The sequence below is a fragment of the Astatotilapia calliptera genome, chromosome 3, assembly GCF_900246225.1.
Source record: "Astatotilapia calliptera chromosome 3, fAstCal1.2, whole genome shotgun sequence".
Classification (NCBI taxonomy): Eukaryota; Metazoa; Chordata; class Actinopteri; order Cichliformes; family Cichlidae; genus Astatotilapia; species Astatotilapia calliptera.
Genome location: NC_039304.1, coordinates 11475601 through 11493534, shown reverse-complemented (window position 1 = coordinate 11493534; position 17934 = coordinate 11475601).

Sequence of the window (17934 nt, the reverse complement as noted above, 5' to 3'; positions counted from 1 at the left end):
TTTTGTGTTGTTGGGGGCCAAAATACGAACAACCTCAGATATGCAGATGACACGCTTTTAATAGCAACCAGCACCCGATGCATGAATAACCTACTGAGAAAGCTATAACATGGCACTACTACTCAGTATCAGTGGTCTCCAACCTTTTTTCCCCCACGGACCGGCCTTTAAGGTGTCGCGGATAAATACAACAAAATAAAATGATACGACCGAGACAAAAACTGTGGTATTTTGTAAATATAGTAATAAACGCAAATTCATTGTGTAATTGTGTAACTCTATTAGCAGCGTCCTCCTGAAATGCGCCAGCAACGTTGAGAGTAACATCCTCCTCTCTGCCCTTAAATGCTCTCTGGTCGCTATGGTAACGTGTAAATATTTCTTTCAAAATAAGACATGCAACTACAACACAGAAAAAGACCTAGGGAAAGCGAGTTAACGATAAAAACCCTGAAAACCATAAATTTCACACCCGATTCTCAACTCTCAGGGCCTGGCACCAAATGACTCTGGCCCGGGGATTGGGGACTGCTGCTCAATATGTCTAAACCCCCAAATCCTAGCAGCTAAAAACTACACCTTCAACACAGACAACAAGAAAATAGAAATATTCAAGAACTTTAATAATGAGGCCACATCTACGTTGGAAATCAAAAGGAGCAACGAGGAAATCGCTGCATAAGGTCTTCAAATCCAAGGACATTTCTCTGTTGATTAAAAGAAGACTTACACATGGTCAGATTTTTTTCATGGTTATAAATACTTGTGACAGTTGGACAATAAGAAACCAGGACTCAATGAGAAGTCAGTGCTTTTGAGTGTCTCCTGTGTTGGAGACAGGTTTTATTAGTACTGTGGACAACCAGCGGGACAGCCATTCAGCTGTGGAAGAAATCAAGCCAATAATGTCACTGGAAGGACAAATAAGGTAACTACAACCTGCTGAATTTTAGACACATCATTAAAAAACAAAATTACAAAGGGACATCATGATTGGAAGAACAGAAGCAACAGGGTGCAGAGGAAGACCAGCAACGGGTTGGCTGGACAACATTTTGACAATGACAGGAAGTAACTTTGGATGGGCTTGATCAACTCACACAGGATTGGTCTGCTTGTAGATTATTTATCCCCCAAGTCACTATAGACTTGGCCTTAACTATGTTTCTTTACTCGTCTCCCTGCTGCAAATTTAGTCTTTTCTCAGTTTTTGTTGGATCATTGCAGCTCCCACCTAACCTGCTTCTTTTCCTCTTGCAGCAACTTTTGTCTTATTTCTTCATAATGTAAAGACACTTATTTTAGTTCCTGATTGCCAGCCTTCCTTCACATCCTACACGTGGGTCCATTAAAAAAGCTTAAACATTAAAATCCTGACAGGCTTAGCTTAGTCTAAAAAAAAAAAGCTATCTTGGTTTCTTAAGACTAATAAACTAATAAACTTATTTCACATGTTTTTGGTTGTCAAATCTTTTCTCAACTATCAAAGTGGAATTTAATTGAAATTAACATCATTATATATAATCAATAATATTCATTTAACTTAGCTTCAATAACTACTTTTTTCCCCCCTTGGTGATCCATCAACAGCCCCCACCCTCCACCCACTCAAACCCTTTGCCAAATGCAAAAATCTGTAGAAATGTTTTATGGTACGCAACATGGCCATCACTGTAATGTAGCCCCCAAACTCATCTCTAAAGAGATTTAAAACTTCTCTCTTTTTAATGACTGCCTGACAAGTGTTATGTTGCCAACATGTTTTCCAAGATCTAATAATTCAGCCTTTGGCTCACAGCTCTTTTGAAACTGATTGTTAAGATGTTGTTACAGATGTGCAAATGCTGCGAAATTAACAATATCTGAGCAGCGCGGCTCACTGATTACATTGAAACTAGGATGCAGGAAGCCAGCTGTGGAGAAGCCCTCTATGGTTTTTGGCATGTTGGAGCCACTATTTGCAGCCAATTGTTCGAGTCTCTGTTGTTTTACAGATCTGAGCAAAAGAGCATGCAGTGATACAGCAAACTGATTAAAAGAGGACATCACAGCACTTGAATGTGCATTTGTGAAGTGAAAATGAGAATATTAGGACTTTATAGAGAAACCCCGAGTGTTTTAGATTTGTGTTATTCTGAGAAGTTTTGCCGAAACACATATTTTTATTACATGCCAGTGTTAAACGCCTCATGGAACTATTTTAAAAGGGATTTGGAAAAAAAGGCCAGAAGCTAACAGTTTCCAGATAAGATTCCACTTTTCTCAGCACTTGCAGTTCCCCTGCTGACCTTCCTCCTGTCAGAAGAATACACATTTACCTCGTCAACAGTGCGAGGCTCCTTAAAGGAAAGCTGAAAATCCATAATGTGAAATGTGATTTCTTCTTGTTTCCGGACATACTTCTTGTTTCGGGGCAAACTCGGGGCAGACAGCCACTGTGCCTAGTAGATTAGACTTCTCCAGTTCTTCCTGTTTCATTCCATCCAGGTGCATACTGGGAACGCTGCCATGTATATCCCTCGGTGCACAACAGTACAACGCAGCTGTGGAAGCCACCTAAATTTGATTCCTCTCGTTGTAGCCTAGCAACGGTGGGTATTAACGCACACAGGCTGGATGGGTGCAGTTCTGGTGCCAGAGGCAGGATGGGCGCCTGGTTGCAGCTCATTGGCAGATGACATTGAGTGAAAGCTGGCATTCTGAGATTAGGGGATCAGATGCTCACAGCGCTCTATGCAGGAAGTAGGATGAAATGTAAAAATCAATGCCAGGAGGGCTTGACAGGTCCTTTACACTTGACGTGCAGATGTACACAGATACGCCATACATAATGTTGTTACACAGCGCATGAGCCCGCATGTTTTAGTTTGCTGTACACTGTAATTTGCTTTTTGGAAAGAGAAATTTATTATCTGGTGATGTAAATCCGAAAATGAGCATTTCAGAAATCTGCTATCCGATCTTGGCTCGTCCTGCAGATAAGACATTTGAGAAAATATTCTGGCACGTTTCCAATAGACGCAAATTCCTGCCGTCACCTTACCTATTGATTTACTCGGAGTAAATAAGCTAGTGTTTATACTTGTTGTGTTAAGAACATTGCACAGGGGTGTCCTGGCAGCTCTGCGGTATAAAGTGTGTGCCTTGTAAACATGACTTCCTGGTCTGAATCCAGGCCAGGACCTTTGTCACTTGTCTGTGTTGTGTCTGTTCCACCTGCAAAAAATACCATGCCCACTCCCCTCAAAGCAGCCTTTGGACGACGCAGCCAACAAACACACCTCTTGTGGATTTAAAACACAGCCTTCGCCAGCAGCACTTCCACTGGCTTGAGGCCGCTGAGCGGGGGGAGGCTTCTCTCCCCTGAAAGCATTGGCAGCTACGCTAGCTTCTGTTTTCTAGAATACCAGATGCCTCACGCCACATGCTTCAGCCACTTTGATTTCATCTCTGTGCAGTTGTTGATCAGATCTGTCTCTGTTTGACACAACCTGCCTCCCGTCTCCCTCGTAACTTTCATCTTTTCCATGCCGGGCAGGCAGGCGGCCGCGGCTGTCTTGAGATGTCACCCGGTGACGTGCAGTGTCCATCTGGTATACGATGTAATGGGCCTGGATGAATGAATGGCCAGCCACTCCACTGCTTCCTTTATGATTCTCAGCAGTGGTGCTGTCCAACTTTGATTCCCCAGTTATTAGGGAATTGAATTCCCCACTGAGGCGACGCCCAGAGGAGAGGAAGAGAAAGAGACACACAAAAGGAGTGTGAAATCTGTGGCAGTGCTACAGAATATGCTGCACAGCCCACCACTGCTCTCTTCCTGGAGCCTCTTCTCTCTTTGTGTTAGTCTGTAAACACATTTGCACCAGAGCCACTGCTCCAAAATGTAAAGATTTGCAGCAGCAATTCATTGTCAGGCATGATCTAGGGCTCTTCACTTTTCACACAGGCGGAGAGGAAGTCACTCAGTTTGAAGAGCAGCACGTCCTCTGAAGGTCACGTAATGAAACAAACCTCCTATAACAGAGATGGAGTAAACTAGGTGGATAACCCTCAGGGGATTTTGCTTCATCTTAAAAACTATTGACGGTTTCCCTCTGAATTTAAAGGGCTCCTACTGGATCCCATCACAAGGGGATTAAAAAGGAAAAGGGCAACTGGGATCACTTGGAGAGCAGACCCCTTCCACTTGAGCCAACACTCAAGCAGGGATGAAGTGGAGGCGTAGAGGCAACCCAGAGGGAAAGAGCGCAGAGGGAAGGGAGAGACGGGGAGGTGGCATAGTTTGGATTCCCAATATGTGTCCAGGGAATCCGAAGTGAGGCCAGATGGCACAGGCCTGCCGGTCTTTGGGAATCACAGCATACGGCGGCGGGATGCATGGCAGAAGGTAGCGGGAAACAGTGCCGGGGTCAGCTCTTGATGTTGGACGCTCCCCGGAGCGGTTCCTTCCATCCCTTTGAACAAGAGAGCATCTCCACACAACTGTGCCGCTTCTCTGCTTAATGCGGCAGTTGACTTCAAACGCAGCGCTATTCCCTCCTGCCCAAAACCTCCCGAGTTCAAAACATATGTTATCAGACCCGATGAAAACACCGTGCCAATAATGTGCCACCGAGCGCCACGTATGGACATATGTGTTCTGTTTCAGCTGCAACTTTCATCTCGTACAATTTCATTCGACTCGCTGGCGGAGCCGACATGTGGGAGCTACGTCACAAGGCCGGAGCGAGGTGCGGCGGCGCTTCGCGGTGCCTGTCGTGCCAGCGTGCTTCGCCGTAGACCGAAGCACAATATGATGGCGGCCAATTATATATCAGTCAGCTTTCGGAGACAGATGTCCAATATAACCTGGTTAGCGCTAATAGGCAGATTTTTAAACGAGTAATTATTCATCGTTCGCAGACCAGTAAAAGAGACGGATGCTAATATCTGATGCTGAATGTGTGTGACAGGTGTTACCAACGATTTCCCTCAGTCTCTCGTGGCAGCCACCACTACGCAAACATCTTAAAACATGTCTGCATTCACGTTGCAGTGATCTCACATTTTTTGACACATACTCTTTGACTTTGGGAAAGAAGCAGCCCTGTATGTGCATACTGATTATCTGCCTCTATTTCTGTCGAAATAACAGTTTTTTGGAAGCCAAGTGTGGTGTTATGCTTGTTGTCGCATCTCCATATCTGTGTATAGACTAAGATCCCCTCATTATTCTCATTAATGGTCCATCTGTCATCTTGGCAGAAGCCCACTGGTATAGAGTTAGCTATGATTAACATTTAATCTATATGATTTTCTAATGAAAGCAGGGGTACCGCACTCGGTAATGATTGATTTGTTTCGCTTTTTTAATAATGGCTCGAGTTGTTGGAGAAGATGTTTCACTGTGTGCTGATTATGGTGCCATTGTTTTCTTAATTTCATAAAGTGCTGCTTCTTAATCTGAATTTCCTTATTGTGTTTTTTCTGAAGTTGTCATTGTGCACGTCGCAGGGGGAATGAAAACGCTGTCACTCATGCATGAAGTGCTGTTTTGTGTTTTTTTTGTAGTTCAGCTTGTGACATGTCAATTTTCCGAGGGCCATCAAAAGGCTTAAGGTTTTCAGTGAACCGAAAGTTTGGAGAGTCTGTCTAGTATTTCTCTGCAGGTCGTACAAGTGCAGAATAAAAACGACTAGGTTTTAGTAAGTAATTAAGATGAGTCGGTCACATAATAAAGAAACAAAGCAAGTATGAGGTCAAAGTCGCATTTGATCTGTTTTGCAATCTGTATTCGAAATTCACATAAAGAACAACTGTAACAGGAGAACAGGGAACAAAACAGGTAGAGGAAAAAAGAACAGGCTGCATATATAGGTGCCATATGTGCAGAGCAGCGAGGAAAAGAACTGCAGTAAGATTACACCGCAGCAAAACCAGAACTGCATTATCATAATCCCCTGGGAGACTGCTTAACTTCAGTTTTACCATCTACAACAAACTAAAGCTACACATGGAAATTTCCCAGATCCCAAAGCGGTATCTGTCTGAATAACTTCTTTGGTTAAATTTAAAACAGCATTAAACACAGAAAAGCTGAAGAGAGTCTTAAGCTGAGCTCAGACATCAACATTTATTTGTCATTGATTTACCAAAAGAAATCAATGGGATGCTAAACAATAGTATATTTAATAATGTGTTAAACATCCAGCACTTTTTTTTTTTACTGAAGAGCAAAACAAATAAATTATACTCTTCAAGTTGCAGTGATTAAAGTATGGTCTAATTCACAAGTACAATTCAACTAACACAATCAGACTCACTTTTATTGAACACAGTCGGTAATCTTTCGCAGTACAGGCTGGAAAATTCAACCGAACCTCGACCTCTGCGCTAACGACGTCTCTAAAAATACAGGGAGTCAGGTGGTCCAATTAAAGAGAAGAGACTAGAAGTGGGGATTGTTCTCGTGTTATTCCTATAAATAAATGCATTAAAAGTCTTGTTACTGACACAAAAGTCTGGACTTCATAAAAGTGATTCAGTTTGTGTCCTGATCACAAGAGTGGAAGCTGGAAAACAATTCAAGAGGACGCGAGTGTTCACCGATCCACATTCGGACACTTTGTTTACAAGCAGGGGAACTCTTGACATGATTCTCGGTGTGATCACCAAGCAGCACCAAACCAACTTCAAAATAAAAGAATTGAAGTTTTTAAAGACTAAACAGATTTTCCACAACACATCTGGAACAAATGAGAGACAAAATGCTGAACACTATATGTAGCTAAAAAACAAACAAACTACACAACATCATCAAACCTGTGGCGATTGGCGGATGGCTTCTGGGGCTGGAGGCTTTGCTGCTAAGGGAATCAAAATTATATTTAGTAAATTTTAGGTGAGAATATAAATGGAGAGGGTTGGTGATGCAACAAGACAATGACCCTATATCTGCTCGTGTGTTAATACCCAAGTCAGATTGTGTTTGTCTTCAGTTTGGTTGTAAAGAGCCAGTTTGGAAATCCCGGTAATCCCAAATGGTTAGCAAACTTTCTCTTTATGACGCTAAGTTGTGTTGCTGTTGTCTGCATGAGAAACAGATCTGTAACCTTCCATAGGCTCACCGAGACATCTGCTGTACATGGCAACATGAATAGAGCTTTTGGCTTGGGTTCAAGGCTCCGAGAGTGCCTTTTGTCGGTGAACGGTCTATTGTGGGTGGATAGGAGGATGGTGTTTACGGTCGCCACTACCTCCATGGCCCCCGCAAGGAGGATAATGAGATACAGTTGTTATCAGTGACAGCCGAGGGCCACGAGGAGTTGTATCGGCCCGGTGCCTCGACTCTGATCCTCCCAGAGTGGGAGGCAAGATTGGAATGATGCTAATGTTCACTTGAAAGCCTTTCTAATTACTTCTTAGTGGGAACTGCACATCTTTAACTGGAGAGATGTGGCATGAAATTTAGCATATAGTTAATAAGCTGGTCCGACTGGTCATTTTTGCACTATTTTGCTCATTAGTAAGTTGCATAATTTGCATTTTAATTGACCACAGCTAGTGTTAGACTCTTGAATAACTTTTGATAAGTCTAAATTTAGCTAAAGATACACAAGGCTAGTAAAAAGTTGCTTAGAGGTGTAGTTCTGTTGGTCAACATATAACCTCTGTGGAAGTCTGCATTGAAATCCCTCTCATCTTAGTGACTCATGTTAAATTTCCCAACTTAGCAGCAGAAAAAGAAAAAGGGTATGAAAGCCTGGTGTAAAAAGGGGTACTGTGGTATGTGATAAAATGAATGAGCAGTGGAACACTTTCATCCTCACCACTTGTCTCATAAATATGAATTTTATACACCACAGTATATTATTTTCTACATGTGCTTATTTGCTATGTTTTGCCATTGCCAAGGTAACACTGCTTCACTTACTATTCTGGGTTTATTTGTGTTAGCATTATGTTGCAGTTAACATCAAAGCAATTGCACAGATGAAGGCAAATACAGTCTATCTTTTATTGTGTTGTAGATGTTTCCTGTCATTTATTCCTTTGTTCATACTTTACTATTGTTTCTTTGTTCTGAGCCGTAGTGGAGGTAAAGTGTTTGGGAAGGAGGCTCCTCCACATCTCCTGACTTTTATAGTGCTGGTGATTTCATGGTCGATATGACTGGGTTACATCAAGACGAGGGTTTTTCTTTCAGTAGGAATGTTTTCTTTTGTGTGAATTTTTTCTTGTCTGGATCACGGAATCACTAGTCAAGAGTATTTGTCTTATTGGGAGCTATTTAGCTGTGTAAATTAGCAAGTTATTGAGTTACAATTGAAGTTCAGTAAAACACATAAGAAACACACAAAAAAACCCTACACAGAAGTATTTTTGTGGAGACATTAACACAATGAAACAGCTGTGACAAGCTAACAGTGACAAGCTAACAGTGACAAGCTAACAGCTAACGGCTACTGGCTAACATATATATATAAAATCATATGACTCATGAGATTAAATCACATATTACCTGCATCTTTTTCTACCTTTGTGTTTTATGACATTTTGTTATTTTCTATCTCTGTTGTGTTTTATTCAACTTCTGTTGTATTTTGTGTTTTTCTTTTTCTGGGTATTTCCTTAAGCAGTGGTGCTTTTGACCCTTCAGGGCCACAATAGATTTGGGGAGTTTTTGGTTTGACTTTTGCACATCCTGTAGAACACTTTAAATAAACTGCTCATCTCTGGGAAAGCATTGCCAGACTGTTTTACATGGTGCAAGGACAAAAATGTTGAAAGACTCCTTTAAACTGAATTAAGACTTTAAGTTATGCATATTAGGAGCATGGCAGCTGGCACGTAGGTTTTCGGTACATGCAGTGCTAGCTACTAGCTGTCTGCTAAATGATTTCACAGGGACATTTTTATATAGGCACAATAAATACTAGAGCCCTGGGCTAAACTAATGTTTCCCACTGAGTAGGCCTGTGCATATTAATATAATGGAAAGTATTCAAGCATTACTTTGTAAACTGGCATACTATTCGGCTGACAGAGGTCTGATTTAGAATTAAGACGTTTTGATCTAAAATATACCTTAGTTTGAACTTTGACATATCTTTTACTCACCCAGCCTCACTCTAATCACAGATGCCATTCATTCTTATCTCAGTGCTCAGACCAAACATAAAAGCGAATCAGTAGTAGAACCCTTCACCCAATATCCTTGCTGGATATAGCACAACATCTTAATTGATTTGTTCCAAAACCAGATGAAGTGACTCACAAAAATCTGTACTATATGCCCTCAGATAAGTGCAAAAAAAACAAGATTTCTGCTTTGAAGAGTATCCAACAATTATATGTGGTATTTGCGGACAAACACCATTGTTCATGGAATTTAGGGTCGAAGCCGAGGCCCTTACAGATGATTTATGTATTCAGCTGGGGATGGGGGAGGATAAAATGGGCAAATTTCATCTGGCTGTAGAAAGCTCCAGCCCAGCGGGCCTAGAGAAGGCTTAAACATAAGCAGGACGGGTGCCAGGTCCTCTCCTCGGCCATTGTGCTTTAATTAACCTACATAGGAGCTGACTGCTTAAATGTGCAATGATAGATAAGGCCCCTTGGATGATTGATTTATTTACTGCACATGCTAGTGATTTCCATAACATTACAAGCCATATGAGGCACAAAAGTCATTAATGCTCAATATGGCCGTCAATGTATACAACATACAGTAAAACCTGCTTTCAGGTGGAGGTAAGCTAATAAAAATGCAGCAAATGGATGGGAAATTTTGGCTTGAAGATCAGCCAAGGTCACTGATGTTCCAGTAAATAACAGCGAGGACAGGAAATGATGGAGAGATGTTGAATTCACGACTTTTAGAGACATTGTTTTATAAAAGCACACCAGGTCTGGCTTTGTCAAGTGAAGTCTGGCATGGGCCCAGCAGCAGTCTGAGGCTGTGATTGCAGCCGAACGTCTCCATCAGAGAGCACTAGAAGGTAACGGTGGGATTAAAATGGGCACTGCTGGCACATACAGGCGGGCAGGGTGTTTCTTTCTTTTTTTTTAGCTAGGCCATTGTTCCATATGTGCTCCACCTGCGCCTCTCAGAGCCTCGCGCCAAACACACGGCCGGCAGGCTCCACCATCCTCGCTGATTGGAAGTTGCCATGGTGATGCTGGAAGCCGGAGCTGAAAATAGGGGGGGTGTGCTGTAAATCTCAACATGGTATTTTTTTAATTTAGGAAATTGGCAAAGGAAGTGTAGTAAATGAATCGGCGTTAATAATAATTCACATATGGGACAAAACACAATTAGGCTGCTTTTGGCTACAGGCAAAGAGAAGACAGCTCCCTCTAAAATGTGATCTCATCTCATCAAAGGCACTTCAGCTTTCCCAGTAGTCCTGAGTGAGCAGATAGTACGACTCTATGTGATAATGATGTTTATGGAAATAATATGACTGAAAGTTATCACTGGACACAAAGAGCAGCGAGATGGAGACATCAATCATGCAATGATGACCCATAAATTGATTCCTTATCAGCTCGTGTAAATGGATGGAAAGAGTGATTCAGTGCTTTGGTTTATTAAATAGAAAACTCAATTTTTTCTCCCTCCCCACTACCAGCACTGTTTTGTTTCAAAAGTTAGCTTTTTAAAAAAAAAAAATTATTTCGTTTTTTTATAAATTTGTTTGGAGTGCAGAGGAAAGCCGAGCAGCAAAGCTCACCCGTAGCTTTTAATAACACGATGGCCACCATCCAGCTTCAGACGAGTCCTGGGATTGGCTGATCCCTTCACACTCTGGCACCTGGAGCAAGCCTGAAGTATATGTATGTGTGTGTCTGTATGTGTGAGTGGGAGAGGGAGAGGGTGAAAGAGGCTGTCATTGGTGGCTGCACTATTGGAGGCGTGACATGACGAGAATCAAAGGCCGTCACCTGCAACCGAGTGAGAAGAAAAATCATTAAAATGGTTTCAGGCCAAAAGCCTTTGCATAAAATCCGAAAACTTTTAGTTTGGGAGAGGAGAAAAAAACATTTTCTCTTGGTTTTAAATTCAAAGTTCAAAGTGCATTCAAGGAAATTCTTGGCTTAGGTTTTGGTATTTGCAGCAGGTGTGAGGGAATACATGAGGAGAAAAACCTTCCTGACTAAAACTGTCTGCGTTCGAGTTTGTATTAAAAAGACAAAGCTGCAGCGCTGCCCGCAACACTCAGTGGTGACCCACGTATTTGTTTATGATTGGCAACCCCCGTCTGAAAACGGCTGTGCAAATACGATATGTACATTTGCATGTTTGTTGTCATTCATTTCACCATTAATCCATAATCCAAACTAAACTGGCGGTAAACAGCATTGCGGGGGGAGGTGTTTGGTTGTTCAGCTGTGGCTCCAGGATCATCCAGTGATACATGCAAAATGGGGCTTTGGGTCAAGATCACAGCACAGATAGAAACAGATAAAAAAAAAAAACCTGCCGTTTTCTCTGCACAGAAATCCTCAGCAGCGTTTTCTATACTTCTCAAGTTGGTGTTGTTTATGAGACTCCTGCGCCAGCTTAGCCGGTGCGGAAGTGACCTTTCCGAGTCATTGAAAATGCAGAGTAGCTACAGACAAACTGACCTGCAGAGGAATTAGCCGCTGCTCCTTTCGTCTCCTGCAAACCCAACAGCTTGAACACGCCTGGGCGCTGCCTCACAAAGGCGCTCTATGGAGGAGGCCTATTAATCTTCCCAAAGCCTCAAAAAAGCAAAAGAGTCAGTGTGGGCCCCTAAGTCTGGTGCCCGGGGCCCGCAGAATGGGGGTCCTTGGCAGGCTCTGTGGGGTCAGTCTTGGCCCTGGATCAAATAGGTGGGGGTGGGACAAGGGCACAGGATGGTGTACCTGTGCCCTTTAACAGATGCCAGGCTGAGGCTGGCTCCGGGGAGAGGGGAAAGGATCATTCCTGGTGCTGCTGGCCTTCACAAACATCAATCAGGATGTAGCTGTTCTTCCTCCATCATTAAAGAGGAGATAGAAAGAGGGTAATCTGAAAGCGCTGCAGCTTCTCCGTCTGATATTTAAGGGCCCGGAGTGCGACTGAAGAGAGCGAGTGACACCTGTGATGCCGCCACTGCATTACGGAGAGAAATATTTTATTAGGAGTTTAATCTTCTGATACATGAAGCGATAACAGCTGACAGTACAACATGCAGATTGCGAGTGTGAGTAATTATTTGCCTGCACTCTGAGTAAATATTGAAGCAAAATAGGCCCGTTCTGTATTTTGAGCCTTTTGCGGCATGTAAAAATAGCAAGAAATGATCGTTAAATCTTTAAAAATATAAGTATTTAGTAGTTCCCTACAAACATCTGCTGAAACACATTACACATACTGTTGCAATGGATGATATATTCCTTCAGAAAGATGTGAAAGGAAAGAGGAAAGGTTGTAAAATTTGCTGGCTTCTAGTGGGTGGGGCTTTTAAATTAAATCAGAGGCCCAGGTGCAAGAAGGCATGAAGGGAGGGGATCTTTTTCCTTTTTTTTTTCCTTTAACTGAGCCAACACCTGCCTTTAGCTTAGTTTACCTTTTTGGGACTGGTCGCAAGCAGCAAATCTTAACAAGAATCTCTGTATTAGGTACTATTTAGGCCGGCTGCTGGTGCTGAGAAATCTACTTAAGCTAACCTGACTTAAGGTAAGCCCTAAATAACCCAGTGCCAGCAACCTTCAGTTACTTCCTGTAAATCCTTTACAGGCACACCCGGTGTTAAAAAAGTAGAGCTTCTAGTCATTCACTGTCATGTCTTAAATATACATACATGCATTTAAGTGTGTGTGTATTGTCAACAGCGTGCACCAAACCCAGTGTTACTCAGAGGGTGTAACAGTCTGTCGCAAACGTTAAAAGTTAGGCACTGAAATAATCTTTTATAAGGGAAACATACAAATATAAAGTGGTGTAATTAAAAATGAATTCATTACTCAATAAACTCAATTATGCAAAACCATAAATTAATATTGCTCATCTCAATATACAACATAAATGAATGAGACCAAAAATAAATCCAAAGCCATTAAATAAGGTTACAGTTGTGAAGCCTCGAGCTGTTTTCACTATCGCCGTCGTCAAGCCAGAGGCACGTCTGACCGAGGAGCTATTGAAGACTGTAATTTGCAAAATAAGCATCTAGTTGGATTAAATGAGACTTGGAATTGATATTTTACAGCATAAATTTATGAGGAACCTACTGAGGTCAAAGATCAAGGGAAACAGGGGCTGTTTTTTATGGCCTAGACGATAGCGACTTCTTTTTGCCACCGGTTGGCAATCAGAAAGAATGCAGGTTCAAGGCACTCCTCTTTAGGCTTCACTTTTCCAGCATCTGCATTCTTTTAAAAGAATTATACATGTGGAATTTGCACAGATGGCATCATGGAGGGAAAAAAAGCAAACAAAACACCAGTTCTCTGCACAGCAAGTCTGTCTACCATGGACACAATTCATGCAGAATCTACCTCCAAATCATCATTTTATTACAGTCCAGTGATTTATTCTGGTACATTTAAATGATAAAAATGTAACTTTCATCACATTTTAGAGCGCAGAGATTCATAATCAGTAAGATAAAACTAATAAATTCCGATTATTTCCTGCTGTTTGACTGTTTGATCCCTAGGGGTGTAGTTTTGAATTCAGCATATTTGTGGAGGGGCTGAGGTAGAAACCAAATGATGATTTTTCCTTAAATAAACAGTCTGTAATCAAGTTTCCTGAGCTCTAAATGCACAAACAATAAAGAGGAAACATTTAATTTGATTTCTGTCAAGTAAATCTACGAAAAGCAAAACCCTAAAATTATCCTGTTATTGCCTTAATGCTTCACTATCCTTCAGCTGGGCCTAATGCCTCTTAAACAAATAGACCTTGCTCAGGCTTTTCAGTGTTTGTAAGGACTTGTCAGAATAGATGTACCCTGCTGTGGCTGCTGCTCTTTTCCCCCCACAGCCTGCGAGGACTGAACAGAGCTCTACTGTGCCTCGGCGGACATTGAAATTCCCCCGACGTTTGTACAGTGAATTCCATTTCCGTGCCTTTTGATTCATACTTCTTTTTTCCTCCTCCTTTCCCCCTGTGAAGTACCTTTTTGTCCCCTGTTTGAACTTGGGTGAAGAATTCATCTGCAAGTGGAGGTTGGAGGTCAGACAAAATGGGCGAACTGAATGACTTAAGGAGCGACGGAAAGGGAAAAATATGAGGAATGGTGGCATGCATTGACAATGAATAAGATTAAATAAGGTCTGCAAGTGATGGCTTCCTCTGTTAATGCGATTAGTGGAAGTGGGCTGTTTGTATAAGCGTTAAGGGGAATTCAGTTGAAAGAAGTAATGGTGATGAATATCCAAAGTTCAACCAATCCGACCTGTGAAGAAGAAGGAGCTCAGAAACTGTTACGCTTTAAAAACATTGTTTTATTATTAATGTTCTTCTTTATTAGCAGTAACACGTGCTCACAAGAGTGATGGCAGCTGGCCCGCGACACAAACTCATCTAACTGGAAGCTAAAAAAAGAAAGTCAGCATGAACTCCTGGATTGGACGCTTTGTTTTTGCTCCTGTGCCATACACTCTAGCTGCTCAGCTTTTTCTTTATAATCAATGCTGTCTACATTTACTGTTGAGGTCAGCTCTGAGCAGCTTGTTCTCATCACAGTGAGGTTCATCTATAACTATATGCGGTTTGTGGATTAGGGGATGAAAGAATGCCACTGACTGTGAAATTGCCTGATTTTTATCGGGGATGTTGGTGAGCAGCTGTGCACAATCCTCTGCCCTAATCTCGGGGCTGGAGAGGGGACTGGGCAAGGAGGGGAGGTGTTTGTGTGTGTTTTTGTCTCCCTGCATGTGTGTGTGTGTGTGTGAGAGAGAGTGTTGCGTGCATGCCAATGTTGGAAAGGTTCTGAATGGTTGTGTTTATGCATGATCCTTCAGAAGACTAGTTATCCCTGATAAGTTATCCCAGTGTTGTCCCAAAATCGGTGGTGCTACAGGGATGCAGGATTCAGTAGATGACTGTGGCGACAGCTTGGCTTTTTCTGTTTCAGTTGGTAAAGGCCAGTAAAAAGATATGTCATAATAATATTATTGATGCATTGACTGTATAATCCTGTCTCTCCACTATCTAACCAAGTCTAGTCCTGGAATAAGGATAGAGAGGAAATCTAATTAAAGTTCATGTTGCATAATAGTGAATCCATAAAACTGTATTCTGTCTACAAAGTTTCATATTAAATTAAATTCAGTTTGACTTAGCACTGAGTCACAACAACAGTCACCTCAAGACACTCTATATTGTAAGGTAAAGATCCTACGGTAATACAGAGAAAACACAGACAACCCCCTCTGAGCAGGCATGTGGTGACATTGGGAAAGAAAAATTTCCTTTCAACATGAAGAAACGTCCGGAAGAACCAGGTTCTACAACTTCCTGCCCACCTATTTGAGCAGACAATTTGCATGGGGCATTTGAATGTCACTAAACTCTGTGGTGTTGTGCTCAGTTTACTGTTTTAGCTCTTTTGAAAAAATGCTCAGATATGCAAAAGGCCCAGCAGCAACTGGGAGGCAGACAATTAGCAACTCAGTCATGGAGCATGGAGCAACTACAAAGCGGGATATTTTCCTTAGAACGAGCCAAAATGTTCCTCTCACCCATAGCCTCCTGACTTTATGGCAGTAAAGATATTCACAGGTGAAAAAAAGAGTTTTAATCTCTGTTTTTAATTTTCCTCTTAATGACAGCTAGGTGATTTCTTTTTATAGTTAATAATTAAATTTAGGCTTACTGTTAGGCATTATATAGCAAGTGGAAGCTGCTAACTGTTTGCTAATTACTCTGCTAGTTACTGAACTGGACCTCTTTACAGTTTTTGTGGTGCTGGTGCCTTCTGGACCTTTTTTAATGGAGTTAGCTAACAAATAGCATGGTTTGCCATGTGGCACGGCCCATTCAAAAAGTCCATACTCTATTTTTGGTAAGTGGAGCTCTAGTATTTTACTGAGCTACTTAGCCTTGCTAGCCAAACTTGCTAGCATTAGTGGAAAACTTTACACCATCTTTTCTAAACATGGTCACTTCTGGCAAGTTTGCCATTGTGTTAAATTTGAGTTTTTAAATCAGACTTTACAAAGCAATGTGCGATGCTATAGTATCTTTTATTTAGCCTAGTCTATGATTTATACATAGAGTGCTTGAAAATATATCCTAAAAAAAACAAAATAAAGTGCATTACTATTTAGTACTATTTGAAATGTAATTAGATTTTTATTGTATATTTATGGATTTTTTTTAACAATGCATTGAATTTTACTATTTATGGAAATTCCCAAAAACTTCTGCAAAAAGTAGACAATGTACTAGCAAAAACTTTGGAGGCCATTTTACATGTATTGTGGATTTATTGTTTAAATGTCTATACTTTTACTAAAATTTGCACAGCACAGTAGTATAGCTCTTTGGAAGTCATGTTCATATATATACATTTATGCAATTAAATGTTTTAGAGATTTCAAATGTTTATAGTAAAATACACATTTGGTAAAAAAAAACAAACCTCCAACTCACAATTGTATGAAGTGTGACCACTTTTGTGACCAAAAAGAAACAAAGTTACAGAATAGAGAAATACAGAAAGTGTCATTTCGGTCAGTTAAATAACATATACGATCAATGTAGGAAGTGTGTGTGTAGATTTATGTTTCAGAAACATCACAAGAATTTCTTTTTTCAAAGTGGATGCAGAGTACAGGGTTTGTCAGTCTTTGATCGTGTGTTTGATGTATTGCTGCCCACATACAGAAGCATGCTTTGTGTGGGCAACGCATGACACTGAAGTTCCCTATCTCCTTGTCTCTCTGACTAGGGAATTATTCCATGTGGTGGCGCTCAGAAATTTGCATACACAATGATTTGAGGCCTATCTCGATGGCCGTGCCCGATGCACGGACTGAAATAAACGCAGCAGGTGACAGGCAAACATATGCCTCGAATGCCATGGGGTCCCGAAGCCGGATCATCTCCAAAGGCTAACTGGCAGGTCTAAGTAGAGACGGCATTAATACATATTATTCACAAAGAGCATGATTGAACAGAAAAATGTGCCCGGCGTGTACCCAGCTGCTTTGTTGGCACACAGCTCAGCCTCTGCCTGGGTTTCAAGACTGAGCTTGGATTTAGCCATGCATTCACTGAATTCCCCATGCAGCTCTTATTCATTCATTCAAGCACAGGCAGGGCTATACCAACAAACTGGTGTCTGTGAGTGTGAGAAAGAGTGTGCTCATATGTGCCAGTTCCTGAATGGGTGTGTAAATCACAGCAAATTTAGATTTTTGACAACTATGTACCGTAAATATTTGCTGTTCACAAATGTGATTGACGTGATTTAAAAGCGCCGTTCTAAGAGGGTATTTATTAAATTTGTAAAACACAGAGATGGCTGCATTGTGGCAGCTAAACAAAATGATTTTCCCGGCAACATCAAGCCTTCTTTTACCCTAACATGACTAATATTTCTGCTCTTCGCAGTAAGCCGGCTTACAGCTTTCATTTTCTTTCCTTCAGATTCATATTGACATTTCTTGGCTGACGCGAAGATCGAACACATGCTTCGTGTTTGCAGCCACAGCAAGACGTAATTAATTGATGTGCTCATCTTCTGATTACATACATCAACATGTATGGATACATTTTTCCAAAGCTTGCCACCCAGTCAATAGGAGGTCACAGGTGCATCTGTACTTACAGATGTCTTCAGACTGTGGGTGCGATAGCCATATCTAGAGATATGACGCCCTCTAGAGGGAAACATTTGGAGGTTTTACAGGCCGAGACTTGCTGGCGTGAGCGCTGCCTTTCTCTAGAGAAGAAGCTCATAAAAATGAGAAACACATAATTTCCTC